At 52.5% G+C, this 15,708-nt stretch overlaps 1 protein-coding gene across 2 annotated transcripts in view; it reads left to right on the top strand.

Moving 5' to 3' along the window:
• NADK2 (NAD kinase 2, mitochondrial) overlaps window positions 1-15,708 on the top strand; it is a 1,037,189-nt gene that overhangs the window by 233,181 nt on the left and 788,300 nt on the right. The gene's annotated exons all lie outside the window — the stretch shown is intronic.

The raw sequence follows: 15,708 nt of genomic DNA, 5'->3' as shown, positions 1-15,708 counted from the left end.
CTAATTTAGCATGACCAAGGGGCGATATGAATCAAATTTCAGCAGGATTTCCAGGTTTAAGGATAGGGACCACCAGTGTCTCACATAGTGCTCGGAAGTGAACTGGTGTTGAAGGCTTCCTCAAAAACTGGAGCGAAGGTGGACTGGTATGTTTTGTAAAATTCTGCTTGAAGCTAGAGAGGCTATCGTCTCCCCTAGCACCTGTTGCGTGAAGGTTTGGTCTAGTTGTTCCTGCTGACTAGTAGTAAGCTTCGCGAGTTGGATCATTGCAAAGACCTCAGCAATTTATCCAGGAGGTATTTGTGTGTTGCGACTGTATAGTGTAGCGTAATTGCTCCCTGTGCTCGCCACAGGGCCCTGCATTCATCGTGCAATAGCGTAATTGGAGTTTTAGGGTGTTCATTTCTACATAGCCCAGCTAGTAGTTTCCCGGACTTGTCTCCCTCTGTCAAGGTTTGATTACACTACTCTGACAGCAAGAACACACACAATCTCTCCCATGTGGTTCGGCATTGAGATCTTGTCTCTTCCAGTTCTCTCTTAGGGAAACACGCTGGGGCATGGCTTTTTAGTCTCCACTTCCCCTCTTGGCTTGTTTCAGACAACTCCAGCTCCGCCAATAATCTCACCCTAGTCACAACTATTAAGGTTTCCCAGCTATTCACACTGCCAATGTTATCTTGTAAGAAAGAACAGAGCATGAGACGAAGTTATTCTCTGAAGGCCAGATCCGATAAGGCGTCTGTGGGCATGCGCCATGTCGGGATAGGGGTCCTAAGTGCCCTGTGATCCCATGCGACAATCAATGAAGTGATCAGATATGGTGCGGCCCATGTATTCAGCGCCAACTTATTCTGGTAGCTGACTGGAGCCTACAAAGACGTAGTCTATCCTTGTGTACAATTTGTGTGTTGGCGAATACAAGGAGTATTCCCTGCTCGCCAGATGCAACTCCCTCCAGACATTACTAGGTCGGTGACCAATGTGTTCAGTTCTGTTGTTGCCGGGGATTGGCCACTCCTGGTTGATGTGGATCTGTCTAATGTCATGTCTTGTATGCAATTAAAGTCCCCTTCCCATATGAAAAAGGTGTCCCTGTATGGGGTAATGCATGTGCATAAAGTCTGTATAGAAGCCGGTATCGCATGGTTTGGGAAATAGGAATTGACTATAGATGTTCTTTATTGCCAAGCTAGCCCTGCAGAATTACGTGTTCACCTCCTGAATCTTTATCAAGGTTCAGTAACCGAAATGGGAGCGAACTTAGAGTATGGGGACCCATATACAGTTCTGCCTCGCCTGCATTTTGCCACTACTTCTTGATCTTCAGCTGTTAAGTGGGTTTCCAGTAGGAGAGCTATAGATATCTTTTTACGCTGGAGATATGATTTAACTCTGTTTCTGCAAATGTAGCAGCCAAGACCCCTCATGTTCCATGTCAAGATTTTAATGTGTCATGATTAATTAATGTCATTTTATAGCTTTGATCTGCGGTTACCCAAACAGTCTCTGTAACGGGGTACCCCCATCCGATCCAGGCCTTTACTAAGCCTGTGCAATGACCCTAAAATTGTAATGCAGAAGCGGAGTTAGTCTGACCCATGACTCTATACGAGGTTCAAAGGTAGCATCTGAATGCCATTTGGGTATGTAAAACAAAAAATAAACAAGCCCCTGAATATGGGGCACAAACAGTGTCCAACAGGTCCCGTTCGGAAAGGCCAGTGTGCTCTGAGAGTTGGTGACATTCTCTGGCACTGGTTCATCAAGTCGACAGCAGAATTGTCGATGATCCATCTGGATCGAGGGTAGTCCAGTCGTCACCCAGCGGACTTAGTTGTTCACTTTAGTCTGATGGCGACAGTATCCACAATGTATCCACAATGTGTTGCTAATCCAACTCGGGGCTGCACTAGTAATGCCACGTTGTCCACGGAGTATTATCCTGTTAAGCCATCATCTTGATCAGCATATGGTCAAGCAGACCAGCATCCAGCCCCCAGCCTCTTCCAATGTTCCCAGTATAATTGTGTGATTCAGTGTTTGACTTTCTACTCTGGTGGGACGCGGGCTTCCATCTTAATCTGGGGCATTGTCTAGGATGTCTGTTCAATCCATATGGACACCGCCTCTGGGCTTTCAAAGAAAAGCGACTTACCGCCATGTAGCACTTCAAGCTGGGTATATGAGCATGTATTTAATCCCTTTTTGTCAGAGTCTCTCCTTGATTGGAACACATCTATTCCTCTGCTGCTGTACTAGAGGGGTGTAATCTGGGTAAATTGCAATGTTGGAATTTTCGCTTTGAATCCCCCCCCTTCTCTGAGAAATTGTAGGAGCAACTCCCGGTATCCTGAAGTTTTAGATTTTGCTGATCACTGGGCGAGGATAGGATCGAGGGGGTGGTCTCTTTTGTAGGGATCAATGGGCTCAATCAACCGCAAAGCCCTGTGACAATTTGCCATGGCAAACGTCTTTCAGAAACAAGTTCTCAATGTAGGTTGTTGGGTCTCTGCCCTCAGTGCCTTCTGGAATTCCCAGTACCCTCGCATTGTTCCGGTGGGAGCGGCCTTCAGCGTCCCTGGCCCTCTATTCTAGTACGCAGTTTCTGGTCTCTGAGGAGTTCATTCGGATAACCAAGTCATCGATTGTAGTGACAGTCCTTCAAAGGTGATTCCGTGGTCATCGCACTTTCTGCAAGGGATCTCACGTCTTGGCGGAGCAGTTGGACATCCACCTTCACCTCTTTGATTCTGTTTTCCAGGGAGCACCGTAAAGCTGCTATAGCCACAAGCCCCTTATCCTCTTGCGGGTCCAAATTTGGTATCTGGGCTTCTGCCTGCACCGCTCCCTCTATTGCGTCCGGCGGTTCCCCAGGCCAGCAAAGGAGTCCATGATGGTGCCCTTATGTTTGTTCTTCGTTGGCGACATAGTCTGCCGTGTTGTCCAGAGGTAGGGGGGGTGTGTGTGTGTGTGTGTGTGTGTGTGTGTGTGTGTGGCGAAAGTGCCCTCTTTGAGTTACTCTAACAATGCTCAGGTTCTGCACTAGCAGCCAATCCCACACCAATGGGGCTCCTCCCTGCTACCAGTGCTTTGATGCTTTTTTGCAGTTTCCGCCCGCTCCGGCTAGTGTTTCGGGGCCCCAAACCAAAACCAGTGTCTCAGTCTTTTAGCTTGTGCTCAGCAGTAAATTATGAGTTCGTTATTTGGCTGTCCTCTCATGTAACAGATTTGTTCGGTTCACGTTGTCTGCTGCTCAGCCTAGACTGTCCCTAGGCCTCTTTCACAGCGGCTTTGACTATTGTTTGAACCTTCAACGGGCTTTCTAGCAGTAGGGGTGCCCTTGCATGCATTATTCATGTGGTGCATGTCCCAAACTGCTCAACAGGCAGCAGTCTGCGATCGCCATCACAAATGCTAGTTAATGATGTGATTTGGGTGGAAGCCAAAGGTGTCGGGACTTAACCATGCTCCTTTGTGGTGAGTGAATTAATGGCCCAGTGGTCTGCTCATGCCATGGTTCGGTTTGGCCCCACGTGTTTTAGCTTTGCCGCTCAGAATTGGTTTGATGTTTGCTTGCTGAGCACCGAAGGTGACGAGGTAGTATTAATTTTGCGTAGCAATATGGGCAACCGGCAGCCTGAGGACTGCTGTGTGCAGTCAGGGTATTGTGTTCTTGCTCGATTAGCAATATAGGTGGCTGCACTCGTCCCCGCAAGTGTTCCAGAACAATGCTACGCAGGCGGGAGTATGCTCAAAGAGGAATCGGCGTGTGTCAAATGTCTGTGGAGGTGGGGGGTATATGCGTTCCCTTGCGTGTTGAGGGCCTCAGTGGCCCTCCCCACTATTCTGCGGTCCAGAGGTATACAGCCGTTTGCTTCTTTGCCTGATGAGTCTCCCCCGGCCCGTTTGCCTCTGCGCGGGTCAGCGTAGTCTGCGTGTTGTCTGAGCGCCATTTATTCCCAGCGAGGACTGCTCCTTGCGCCTCACTGCCACCACAGTCTGGTCGGCAGTCGGGCAACTCCCAGAGCCGCCCACCAGCTGTCCCGCCAAACCTCCTGTCTCTACCCTACTGTTCGCACGCACCACTCCACTCACTGGTTCCTCAGAACCCGCAGATGTCTGCGGGCCGCCATCTTCGTTGTCTTCACCCGCCGTACAATCTATTTGCTTCTACAGCCTCCAGTTATCGTTTTCCTTTGGAAGTTGTGCTCACTGCTCCCCGGTCTCGTGGTTCGAGCTGGGTTCATTAGACATGTGCCTAATTTAGCAAAAAGCACTGTGTTCAGGATCTGTAAAAGGATCTGCAGAAGAGCTTAAACGAAAGGCAGCCTCACTGCATGAGCACCAGGCCACGCCTTCAAGGACAGGTACCTCATGGTACCGGAGGAGCAAGACCCGGATTTCATGGCATTTTTCAAGTTGCTTGATGTCCTCCCACGAGCAATGTTAAATTTGGTTCCTGTTCAATGCCTCACGGTTAGCATTATGCTGTTTTTTTTTTAGGTCCGTTGTTATGCAAGGTCTGTAACTGTATCTGTTTTGGGAATCGATGTGTATTCAAGTTCTAGATTATGGGAGGTTTATATTCTGAGTGGATGTTCTGAAGTGAGATGTGCTGAGTGACTCCAGGTGGTGACATCCCTGTGTTACATCCGCCTTACGTCCCGCTACGCGGTGACATAAGGCCTCGTTAATAAAATCCCCGACCCCACTCTGCGGGGCATTTCCGGGGCAGGACAGCAACACACGTGTCCATGTCTTCTCTGCTCCCGCTGGAGCTGCTCAGCGGGGCCTTGCAGCCCAAGGCCCGTATCTCCATTTTTCCGCCGACGCCTCGGTTGGGAGATGGGACATAACACTGGCGACGAGGAAGCGATCATAGCGGCACACGCGACGCCGCCGCTCGGCATACAAAGCCCTTGGCAAGGGCAACATTTTTGGAAGCACGGTGGGGGGGGGGCCCCAAACCCCCACCTGGAAATTATTTTTTTTCTTGTTTCATTCTTCCTCCAATCATACAAAGCAACCCACAAAACACACGTTGGATGGCAACTGGTCTGCCCACATCTGCAGATACAAATCCAGCACTGAGAGGCCCAACACCAACGGGCAGACATTTTGGGGCCCAGCAGCTGGTAGAAAAAGGGAGAAGAAGCCTCGTGCCCAACACGTGGACACACGACGGGGAAGCCAAGAGGGATCGCCCACTGCATACCAAGGTGAGGGAGCATTGCCACAAGTGCACACTGACAGACGCCAGATCCACGAAATATGGCGACGGGCACGTCCACTCCCAGGCCCGGCACGCCCTCTAGAATAGCCGCTAACCTGTCACCGTCCACGCCGCAAGCATGGACAACCATTGCACTCAGCCCCTTTGATCCATACACCGACACATCATCGGTTGGCCCACGATGGCAGCTGTGGATACAAAAATTCGAGATGGCCATGGATTGCAAAGACATTACCACGTCAAGGAAAATGAGATCCCACCTCCTACTGAATGCCGGGGATGAGGTTCTAAACATTTTCAATTTGCTGACGCCTTGACGGCCCGCTTATGCCCCAACTCAATCTAGACTATGAAACATTTATATCCTGCACCACCATTTAGATGGAGGACGAGACACTGGATGCCTCACCAGGCTCCGGAAACTCGCATTCGAGGGGATTGGGTCCTCCGACGTATTCCATATCTATGACAGGTAATGTCCACAGCTGTGCTGCTTCGGAAAATCCTTGGCATCTGCGTCCTGCGTTGATGACGTCGATGCGCCGCCCCCGAGGACCTCCTCCGACGGCCGACGTCACCCGATGTGATAAGTAGGACGCACATAGCCCATAGCCTCAGTTCCGTTTTTTCCACGAACGTGTTCGCTTCGTGAATCTCGGTACGCCTCGACTCGTTGGAGTTACTGTTTTCTTTCTCGGTTTGTTGAACCTGTTCGGTTTGTGTTTGGCGATGTCTCTCATCTTCAACCCCGCGTCAGGGCTTCAAGAACTGCGGGGACTGTGGGTCCAAGATGTCGGTCACGGACTCGCACGACGCCTGCCTCTGGTGCCTCGGGGAGGCCCACGATACGGACAACTGTGTCGACTGCCAGTCGCTCACTGCGAAGGCCTTGCGAGAACGCAAGAAGAAGCTGTCGGTAGGTGGGGTGTGTAAGCCCCGGAAGTCGAGGTCTGCGGGGATTTCGACCGATGATTCGAGAGGTGACTCCGCGGCGTTGTCGGAAGTCCGGTGGGTCTCCTTCAAGGAGTCGTCTCGCCACTCCTCCGCCTCTTCTAGGCATTCCAGGAAGCACCGGCATAGGTCGCCTTCCCTGTCCTCTTCCGAGGACTCCGCGGGTCGCTTATCCCTCCATGCAAGCGACACCGGAGGAATGGGCTTCCTTCGGGAAGCAGATGGTAGCGATTCTGGAATCGCAGGGCACCGGTCCGTCTGCGCATCCGTGTGGGGTCGGTCGGCACCGGTTGAGAGACACCGCCCGTACGCCTTCGGGCTCTGGTGGTTGGCACGGCTCGCGGGAGAGGTCCCGCTCGGACAGAGGTAGCCGTTCTCGCCATGCCTGTTCCAGGTCCCGGTCCTCGACGCGCTCGAGACCGCGTGATCCTGTGCCGTCTTCGAAGACGTCGACGCCTGTGGCGCCGAGGTCGTCGACGATTACTCTCGAGGTTCCGTCTTTGAGGGGGTTGTTGACGCCGTCGGCGCCCAGGCTGTCGAGAGACACGCTCGGAGCTCCGACTTCGAGGACTGTCGACGCCGCCGGAGGCGTTGCAGCTGACGTCGACGCTGATTCGCTCAGCGTAAACGCCTTTTCTGTCGATGCCGATTCGCTCGGCGTAAACGCCTTTTCTGTCGACGCCAACTCGCTCAGCGCCCTCGACGACTTTTGAGGCGGTGGTGTCGGAGGGGCCCCGTGGCACGGGGTTTGTCCCTAAAAAGGCTATGGCTAAGGTCCGGCACTGCTTTGGTCCGCAGAGGTCTTCCTCTCCCCGCCTGGTGTACATTTCAGAGGGTGATGAAGGCTCTGATGAGGGTTTGGTTCCGGTTACGGATGAACTCATCTCGGGCCATAGTCAGTTTGATGACCTGAGGCAGTCCATGCATGATGCCAGTGAATTGGACACCTCTCCGGAGGTGGAGTTTTGTCGGCCGATGCCTGGCACTCATGCCGATTCGTCATATCGGCGCCTTATGTCTCGGGTTACCGAGTACTTGGGTTGGTCAGCTCCCCCAGGTGAGTTCGTTCAGGATGATCTCACGGACATCCTTGATCTCGGTCCACCCACTGACCCGGTCTTGCCTTTTCATATGGCTTTGCAGAGAAGGGTGGCGGCGGCTTGGACTGCTCCGGAGAGTCTCCCGGCAGTGGGCAAGTCTTTGTCGCGAAAATACCGTCCAGCCAGTAGCGACCCCTGCTACTTGTCTATGCACCCCACCCCGGAGAGTTTGGTGGTGCAGGCGGCTACGGCCCCGGCAAAGCAGGCATCGTATCCTACCATCCCTCTGGATAGGGACGACCAACGTTTTGACGGCTGGGCGAAGAAAGTGTTTTCTTCTGGGGGTATGGCGCTTCAGGTGGCCAACTCCATATTGCCTTGTCTCGTTTCACACACTCTATGGAACTGTGTTGCATTAGCGGCTGATCATATTCCCGAAGGGGACGAACGGGATGGTTTCCTTGCTATGGTTCAGGATTTGGGTCGGGTTTGGACTTGGCGGATTGTGTCAGCCGGTCCATGGCGGCGAGCACCGTAATGCGCAGGTTTGCGTGGTTTGAGGAAGTCTGGGTTCGCTCTGGATGTGCAGTCCCGGCTCCTCAACATGCCCTTTGACGGTGAACACCTTTTTGGCAGCAAGGCTGACGAGAGCCTTGAGAGGTTGCAGACCTCCAAAGCTGCAGCAAAGTCGTTGGGCGCTGCAGTTCGCCAACCTCCGCCTTTTCGTCCTAGGGGACAGCAATGGAGGGGAGGTTCCTTTCGCTATTACTCGTCCTTCAGTAAAGCGAGAGGAGCTAGCAGTCAAATAGGCCATCGTAAGAGTGCCAGAGGTGGAAAGAAAGGTACTCGAGGTGCCAAGGTTGCTCGGGCAGTTGCCTCTTTGCCCTCAGGCAACGCAGCAGCCGCTACCACTCAGTCATGAGGCCAGGTCCCATGGTTCGCCGGTTGGGGGTAAGGCTGGCGCAGCATCTTGTAGAGTGGCAAGCCATTACTTCGGATGTGTGGGTTCTGGAGATCATAACCCACGGCTACTGTCTTCCTTTTCGGCAGAGGCCCCACGACAATCCACCAGGGAACCTCTCTTTGAAGAGTCTGGATCCGCTCCTTGCGCAGGAAATTCAAGCCCTGCTGGAGAAAGGCGCCATAGAACTGGTGCCTGTAGCGGAGAGGAACAAGGGATGGTATTATCCTTATTTTTTTATTTCAAAGAAAGACGGGGGATTGAGACCCATCATGGACTTGCGCGGTTTGAACAAACTCCTCAGGAAGGGCAAGTTCAAGATGGTGACTTTCTCAAGTCCTCCAGGCCCTTCAACTTCAGGACTGGTTGGTGTCTCTCGACCTCAAGGATGCTTACTTCCATATGCCGATCCATCCCAAGCACAAAAAGTACCTGAGGTTCGCGGTTGGCGACTCGCACTTTCAGTTTCGGGTCCTGCTGTTCGGATTGACCTCCGTGTTCACCAAGCTCATGGTGGTGGTGGCAGCGCATCTCAGGAAAGGGGGGATTCACGTCTACCCCTACCTGGACGATTGGTTGATCAGGGGGAGCTCTCCCGAGCAAGTCCTGGATCATCTGTCCGTCACCTGCCACTCCCTTCACAGGCTGGGCTTCTCCCTCAATTTAAAGAAGTCCCATTTGACACCAACGCAGCGGCTCCAGTACATCGGAGCAGTGCTCGACACGTCCCTGGGGCAGTGTTTTCCTCCTCAGGTGAGGGCTCTTCACATTCAGCAGATGGTGCACAAGTTTCAGTTTGCCCAGCGTCCTAGTTCTTGAGACTGCTCGGCCTCATGGCATCCTGCATTCTTCTGGTGCCAGTGGCTCATCTGCGGATGAGAACTTTGCAGTGGGCCCTCAAGCTCCAGTGGTCTCAGTCCTCCGGCAGGCTGTCGGACCCTGTTCAGGGGCCGCCTTCGGTAGCCCGGGACCTTCTGTGGTGGGCCGTCGAGGGCAATCTGATGAAGGGTGCCCCATTTTGGCTGCCCTGGCCGGAGGTGACGATAGTGACGGACGCATCCCTCACGGGATGGGGAGCTCATGCCAACGAGCTGACAGTCCGCAGTCGTTGGTCTCCGTCGGAGTCCAGACTCCATATCAATCTGTTGGAGCTGAGGGCCGTCAGGCTAGCCCTGAAGGCTTTTCTGCCGACTGTGCGTGGGAAGAGTGTCCAGATTCTGATGGACAACACGGTGGCCATGCACTACCTCAACAAAAAGGGGAGGCACGGTCACTTCCGCTGTGCAGGGAGGCGATGCAGCTCGAGTTCTGGGCCATCCAGCAGGATGTTTCGATCTCGGCGGTTCATCTGGCCGGAGACGACAACGAGACGGCGGACGCTCTGAGCAGGCAGAGCACGATCTCTCACGAGTGGGAGCTGGCTCGGGAGATTCTCCTGGAGATCTTTGCCCTTTGGGGGACCCCTGAAGTGGATCTCTTCGCCTCCAGTGTCAACCGGAAGTGCAAAAGGTTTTGCTCGCGGGAATTTCCTCCAAAAGGATCCTTAGGAGGCGCGTTCGTGGTGGAGTGGTCATTCCCACTGCTGTACGCGTTTCCTCCAGTCCCCGTCATCCCGCAAGTGTTGCGGATGTTCGGTTCCCGGTGGATCCTCATTGCTCCGGCGTGGGCCCGGAGGATGTGGTACCCGGACCTTCTAGACTTGTCCATCTGCCCTCCACGTCGTCTTCCCTACCGAGACGATCTGCTCTCAGGGGAGGGGGTCAGGTTCTCCATCCAGAGGTCAGATCCCTCAATCTTCACGCTTGGCTTCTGAAAGGTTGAGGTATAAGGATTGGGACCTCCCTGAAGACGTGATGGAGGTGTTGCTCTCGGCCAGGCGGCTGGCAACTAAGTCTCTGTACTGTTGCCGTTGGAGAAAGTTCTGCGACTGGTGCAGAGTTCAGAATGTGGATCCTTTTGAATACGACATTCCCATGGTTTTGTCTTTTTTGCTTTCTTTGGCCCACAGGGGCTTGCAAGTGGGGACCATTAAATGTTACCTGGCGGCGCTGTCCATATTTAAGCGCTCGTCTGAAGAGTGTTCCTATTTTTAAGATTCCTTTAATTTCGCAGTTTTTGAAAGGGCTCACTAATGTGTTCCCTCCGTCACCTTTTTTGGTGCCAGGTTGGGATTTGAGCCTTGTTCTTAAGTTTCTTATGGGTGCTCCGTTTGAGCCTTTACATTCTTGCCCTTTGAGGCTGTTAACTCTGAAAACTGTGTTTTTAGTTGCGGTTACTTCCGCTCGCAGAGTGGGTGAGTTACAGGCACTTTTAGTTAAGCCACCCTTCACTGTATTTCACAACGACAGGGTTGTCCTTCGAGTTCGTCCTTTTCTTCCGGCGTTCTATCCTCCTCCACATCCTGGTAAGGAAGAGGAGAGGCTCCATAGGCTTGATCCTAGGAGAGCGTTGAGCTTTTATATCTCGCGCATGTCCCGGGTCAGAGTGGACTATCAACTTTTCATTGGTTACGCTGGAAAGCATTTGGGACAAGCTGTGACGAAACAGACTTTGTCTCGTTGGATTATTTTGGCTATCTCCGAGTGTTACCGCTTGGCCGGTAAGGATCCTCCGGCTGGCTTGCGGGCCTATTCTACCAGAGGAGTGGCTGCGTCTACTGCCCTGCAGAGGGGAGTTCCTATTCGTCACATCTGTGATGCAGCCACCTGGGCTTCAGTACATACTTTTGTACGTCACTATTCCCTCGATTCCATCAGGGGGCAAGATCTGGCCTTTGGCAAGGCAGTTCTCTATTCCGCAATTTGATTGGGCATGCTAAATTTGTATTCTAAATTCTTTCCCACCTCCTTGCTTGGTGCTGCTTTGGGAGTCTGTCATAGATATGGAATACGTCGGAGGACCCAATCCCCTCGAAGAACAAGTTACTTTCTTACCAGGTAACGTTCTTTCGATGGGATGGTCCGACAAATTATTCCATATCGCTCCCTCCCTGCCGTAACCCGCTGCAGAATTTCTTTAGCGATTGCAGTTTGCGTTCCGCAAGGCCTTGTGTGTCTGACTGGCAGAAAACTGGTGGCACACGTTCTGGGAAAAATCTATAACTGAGGCTATGGGCGTCGTGCGTCCTACTTATCACATCGGGTGACGGCCGTCGGAGGAGGTCCTCGGGGATGGCGCATCGACGTCATCGACGCAGGACGCAGACGCCAAAGATTTTCCGAAGCAGCACAGCTGTGGACAGTACCTGTAATAGATATGGAATACGTCGTCGGACCATCCCATCGAAAGAATGTTACCAGGTAAGAAAGTAACTTGTTCATCTCATGTGACTTTGCTGACATTGAAAAGGAGATCAGATGCCAGCTGATGAATGGGATACACTCAGAGAAGCTAAGGAGGATGGTGCTAAGCGAAAAAGGCATATCCCTGACGAGAATCCTGGAACTTGGCCGCCAGAGGGAGTTAGCACATTCCAGGGTGGCCCACATGGGCACGACCCTGCGGAAACTCCAGCCTGCACTCACCATGGCGACCGTGGCCCTAATCACGAACCGTCAATACACGAGGGATGAGGCCAGTGGAAACAGCATGCACCCCAGATGGCAACAGAGAATCTCAGGGCCCACAGAATGTGGGTGGTGCGGAGGACCTCACCACGGACGACGCAACTGCCCGGCCCAAGGTACTACATGTGGTGCATGCGGCAGGAAAGACCACTACACAAAAGTATGCAGGTCGTCGGGGATGCAACAACAACCCCAAAAACCCTAGGACAAACCTTTGGGAAAGAAAATAACAGGCCAGCGCTCGCCGTGTTGAGACTGCCAATTCGTCAACCGAGGATGAAGGGGGACGATATGACACACACCCAGCAAGAAGCTGCGAACAACTAATGGAAAAAAGGAAAAAGTGTACCTGGTTTCAGCACTAAACTACAGAGACACAACACCCAAAAGGAAGCTGCGAAGGCGAAAATGCCAAGTAGCAATCCAAGGACAAGACACGCAAATGACCATAGACACTGGGGCGTCCGTTAACGTCATGCCACTAACCGCATTCAGAAAACTACGGCCCCAACCTGTCCTGAAAACGACGGAAATGCTACTGTTTGCGTATGGGTGCCAAACTCCACTGCCTATAGTAGGCAGATTCCGAACCACACTCAGCAAGGGTGATAAATATCTGCAATCCAAAATCTACGTAGTGAACGCAGGGATCGAGTGTCTTCTGAGTGGAGACACGGCAGAAGACCTGGGGCTCATAAGTTTCATATGCGAAGTGACCGAGTCAAGACATCGACGGCATTCTCAGGAAGTACCCTAACCTCAAGGGGATTGGATGCCTCAAAGGAAAGCCAATTAAGCTGCACATCGATGAGTCCGTCCAACCGCGAGCAGTGCAACACCGAAGAATGCCGTTCCACATACGAAACCAGGTGGTACAGGAGCTCCGGGCACTTTAGAAAGGGGCATCATCGAGGAAGTGACCTGGCCAACACCGTGGGTGTCACCCTTGGTCGTCACTAAGAAGCCCAAATAACCTGGGAAAGTGAGAATATGTATTGACATGCGCCTCCCCAACGCGTCGATAAAACGGGAGCGTCACATCACCCCGACCCTCGATGAAATAGTAGCAGACCTCACAGGATCCAAAATATTCTTGAAAGTCGACATCAACGCCAGATATCACCAACTGAAACTTCACCGAGATTCCAGGTACATCACAACGTTCTCCACTCACATAGGCCTGCGCAGATACAAGCGGCTCAGCTTCGGAATCTCCTCTGCGGCCGAAGTGTTTCAGCAAACTATCCAGGAGGTGATACGCGGCATTCCGGGGGTACTAAACGTCAGTGATGACATTCTCATACACGCAGAGAACAAGGAAGAACACGTACGACGGCTCCATATGCTACTCAGCAGGCTAGAGAGTTCAGGCCTAACAATTCACAAAGACAAGTGCGAGTTTCTAAAAGGAAGAGATCTCCTTCTTTGGGTAAACTCAACAGCGCAGGCATCTCGGCAGACCCCCAAAAAGTAGCGGACATCCAGGCTGCCTCACCCCCCCCCCACCACACCAACGGAGGTTCGCAGTATCCTAGGTCTGGCAACCTAATGCGGAAGGTTCATCCCCAACCTGGCCACACTATCAGAACCCCTACGAGAACTCACAAAGGCCAGCACGAAATGGGTTTGGGGGCCCACCTGCCAAGAAGCGTTCGAACAAATCAAGGCATAACTCTCCACAGACACCACCATGGCATATTACGACCCTGCACTGTTGACCGAACTGTATGTTGACGCTAGCCCCGTGGGTCTAGGAGCCATCCTCATACAGGTGGCCAACACAGGAGAGTCAATGCCGATCCCATATGCATCCCGTGCCCTGACACCGACGGAGCAACGGTACTCCCACATTGAAAAGGAAGCGATCGCAGTGCTGTGGGGCTCCCGCCACTGCCACCTGTATCTGTACGGCTGAAAGTTCAAGGCCTATACGGACCATAAACCACTACTCGCCATCTTCACGGGCCATTCATCACACCCCCCAGCCAGGATCGGAAAGTGGCTGCTACACTTATAACAATTACTTTGAGTTAGCATATCAGCCAGGCAGTGGAAACCCAGCGGACTTCCTGTCGAGACACCGAAGAGCGACCACACCTGGGGAATACACATGGCGGAAGAAACAGAGGAACACATTTGCCAGGTGATCCACACAATGAAACCAAGAGCCATTGGAATTGAAGACATTGTAGAGGCCACGCAAAATGACCCATGCTGTGATCTGGTGAAAGACATGATCATCTTGGGGGAATGGAAGGCTTTCCTACGGAACATCCACAATAGAGCAGTGGAAGCAAAAGAATTCCTCACTGGCATCTTCACAGGAAGACCAGACCTATCCATCACAGAGGAAGGGCTCATCCTAAGAGGGACCCGAATCGTCATCCCCGCAAGCATGCAGGGCAGGGTCGCGGTGTTGGCGCACGAAGGTCACCAGGGGATGGTGAGAACCAAGGCCCGTATCGGACACTGTGTCTGGTTCCCACATATCGATGAAAGTGAAGCAGCTAATCACCACCTGCCTCCCATGACAAATAACGGGGGCGCCGCCCAATCCCAAGCCCATTCTATCAGCGGAGCGAGGGTCCTCTAGATGGGACGCCATCAGCATAGACTTCTGCAAGATACAGCAGGTCACACACCTATTGGTGGCGATCGACGACCACTCCAGGTTACCCCGAGGTCGAAATCGTCAACTTTCGACCTCAACTCACATCAGCGGAGGTGGTCATACCTGCATTGGAGAAAATGTTCGCAACTCACGGCCTTCCAAGGAGGATTCGGAGTGACAACGGTCCACCATTCCAAGGAGAGGAATTCAAGAAATACCTCACAGAACTCAACATCGACTACCACCACATGATGCCTAGATGGCCGCAGGCCAACGGCGACGTTGAACGATTCATGCGAATAATAAACAAAGTTTTGCGCCTGTCGCACGTCTGCGCAAGTCCCTGGAGAGTGGACTTCTACAGATTCCTGAGGAATTACAGAGTAACACCCCACAGCACAACGGGGATACCGCCGGCAGACATAATGTACGGAACCATCATCAACTCATCCATCCCACACCACCCGAGCAGGAGCACCGACACCTATGACAGGACATGCACCGAACTAAGGAGGACCGTGGCAAACGAACACATGAGCAACAAAAGGAACGCCAAGAGGTCCCACCACCAAGTCGGTGACCAGGTGGTAATGATAAGAAACCCATCAAAGTCGCAATTAGACACCCAATACGACGCCGTTCCATGGATCATCACCCATAGGCACGGGACTATGATAACAGCCAAGAGGGGACAAAGACGAGTAACAAGAAACGCGTCTTGGTTCAAGGCAGTACCAAAATATCTATGGACGGACGGCGAGCCGCAGCCTGATGAAGAGGATCCGCCAATGGGGTAGGAACATGACCACCTGAAGGCGAAATGACCATGGACGACAGAGTGGAAGAACCGCCGAGTGAACCAGAGTTTGGTGAGCCGAACGATGAAGGCGAGCAACTCGATGGGAGTCAGGGGATCGCATCCAGGGGTGGACGGTATGGTCTCAGAACTGCGCCCCGGCCCCCAGCCAGACTCGGAGACTGAGTAGTAGAAGACCATCCTGAGAGACTACTGAACACACTGGCTAGAACAGTTGCCCAAGTAATGTTTGTTTGTTAATGCTTTTTTAAAATAAAGGAGGAATGTTCCATCCGTCTTACGTCTGTTAAGAAAGGAAGAAGGCAATGTGCACGGAATCTCACAGTGTACAACTTTGAATCTAAATATGTGCATACAAAACCCAAGACTTGTGTATACTAAAACCCAGGAAAAACAATAATACCTATATATGAAAAGGAATGTGGGGTAAGCACTTAGAACCTCCTTATGACTGAAAGGAAAGTCGGCAAACTCCTTACCCACTATGCTATTACAGATACTGACGGCGCTAAACCCACGTAGAGGG

Source organism: Ambystoma mexicanum, chromosome 6p (assembly GCF_040938575.1).
Source record: "Ambystoma mexicanum isolate Mex_15411 chromosome 6p, UKY_AmexF1_1, whole genome shotgun sequence".
In the NCBI taxonomy this organism is placed as follows: domain Eukaryota; kingdom Metazoa; phylum Chordata; class Amphibia; order Caudata; family Ambystomatidae; genus Ambystoma; species Ambystoma mexicanum.
The sequence above is the reverse complement of the archived record's forward strand: the minus strand, read 5'-3'. Positions and strand labels throughout refer to the sequence as shown.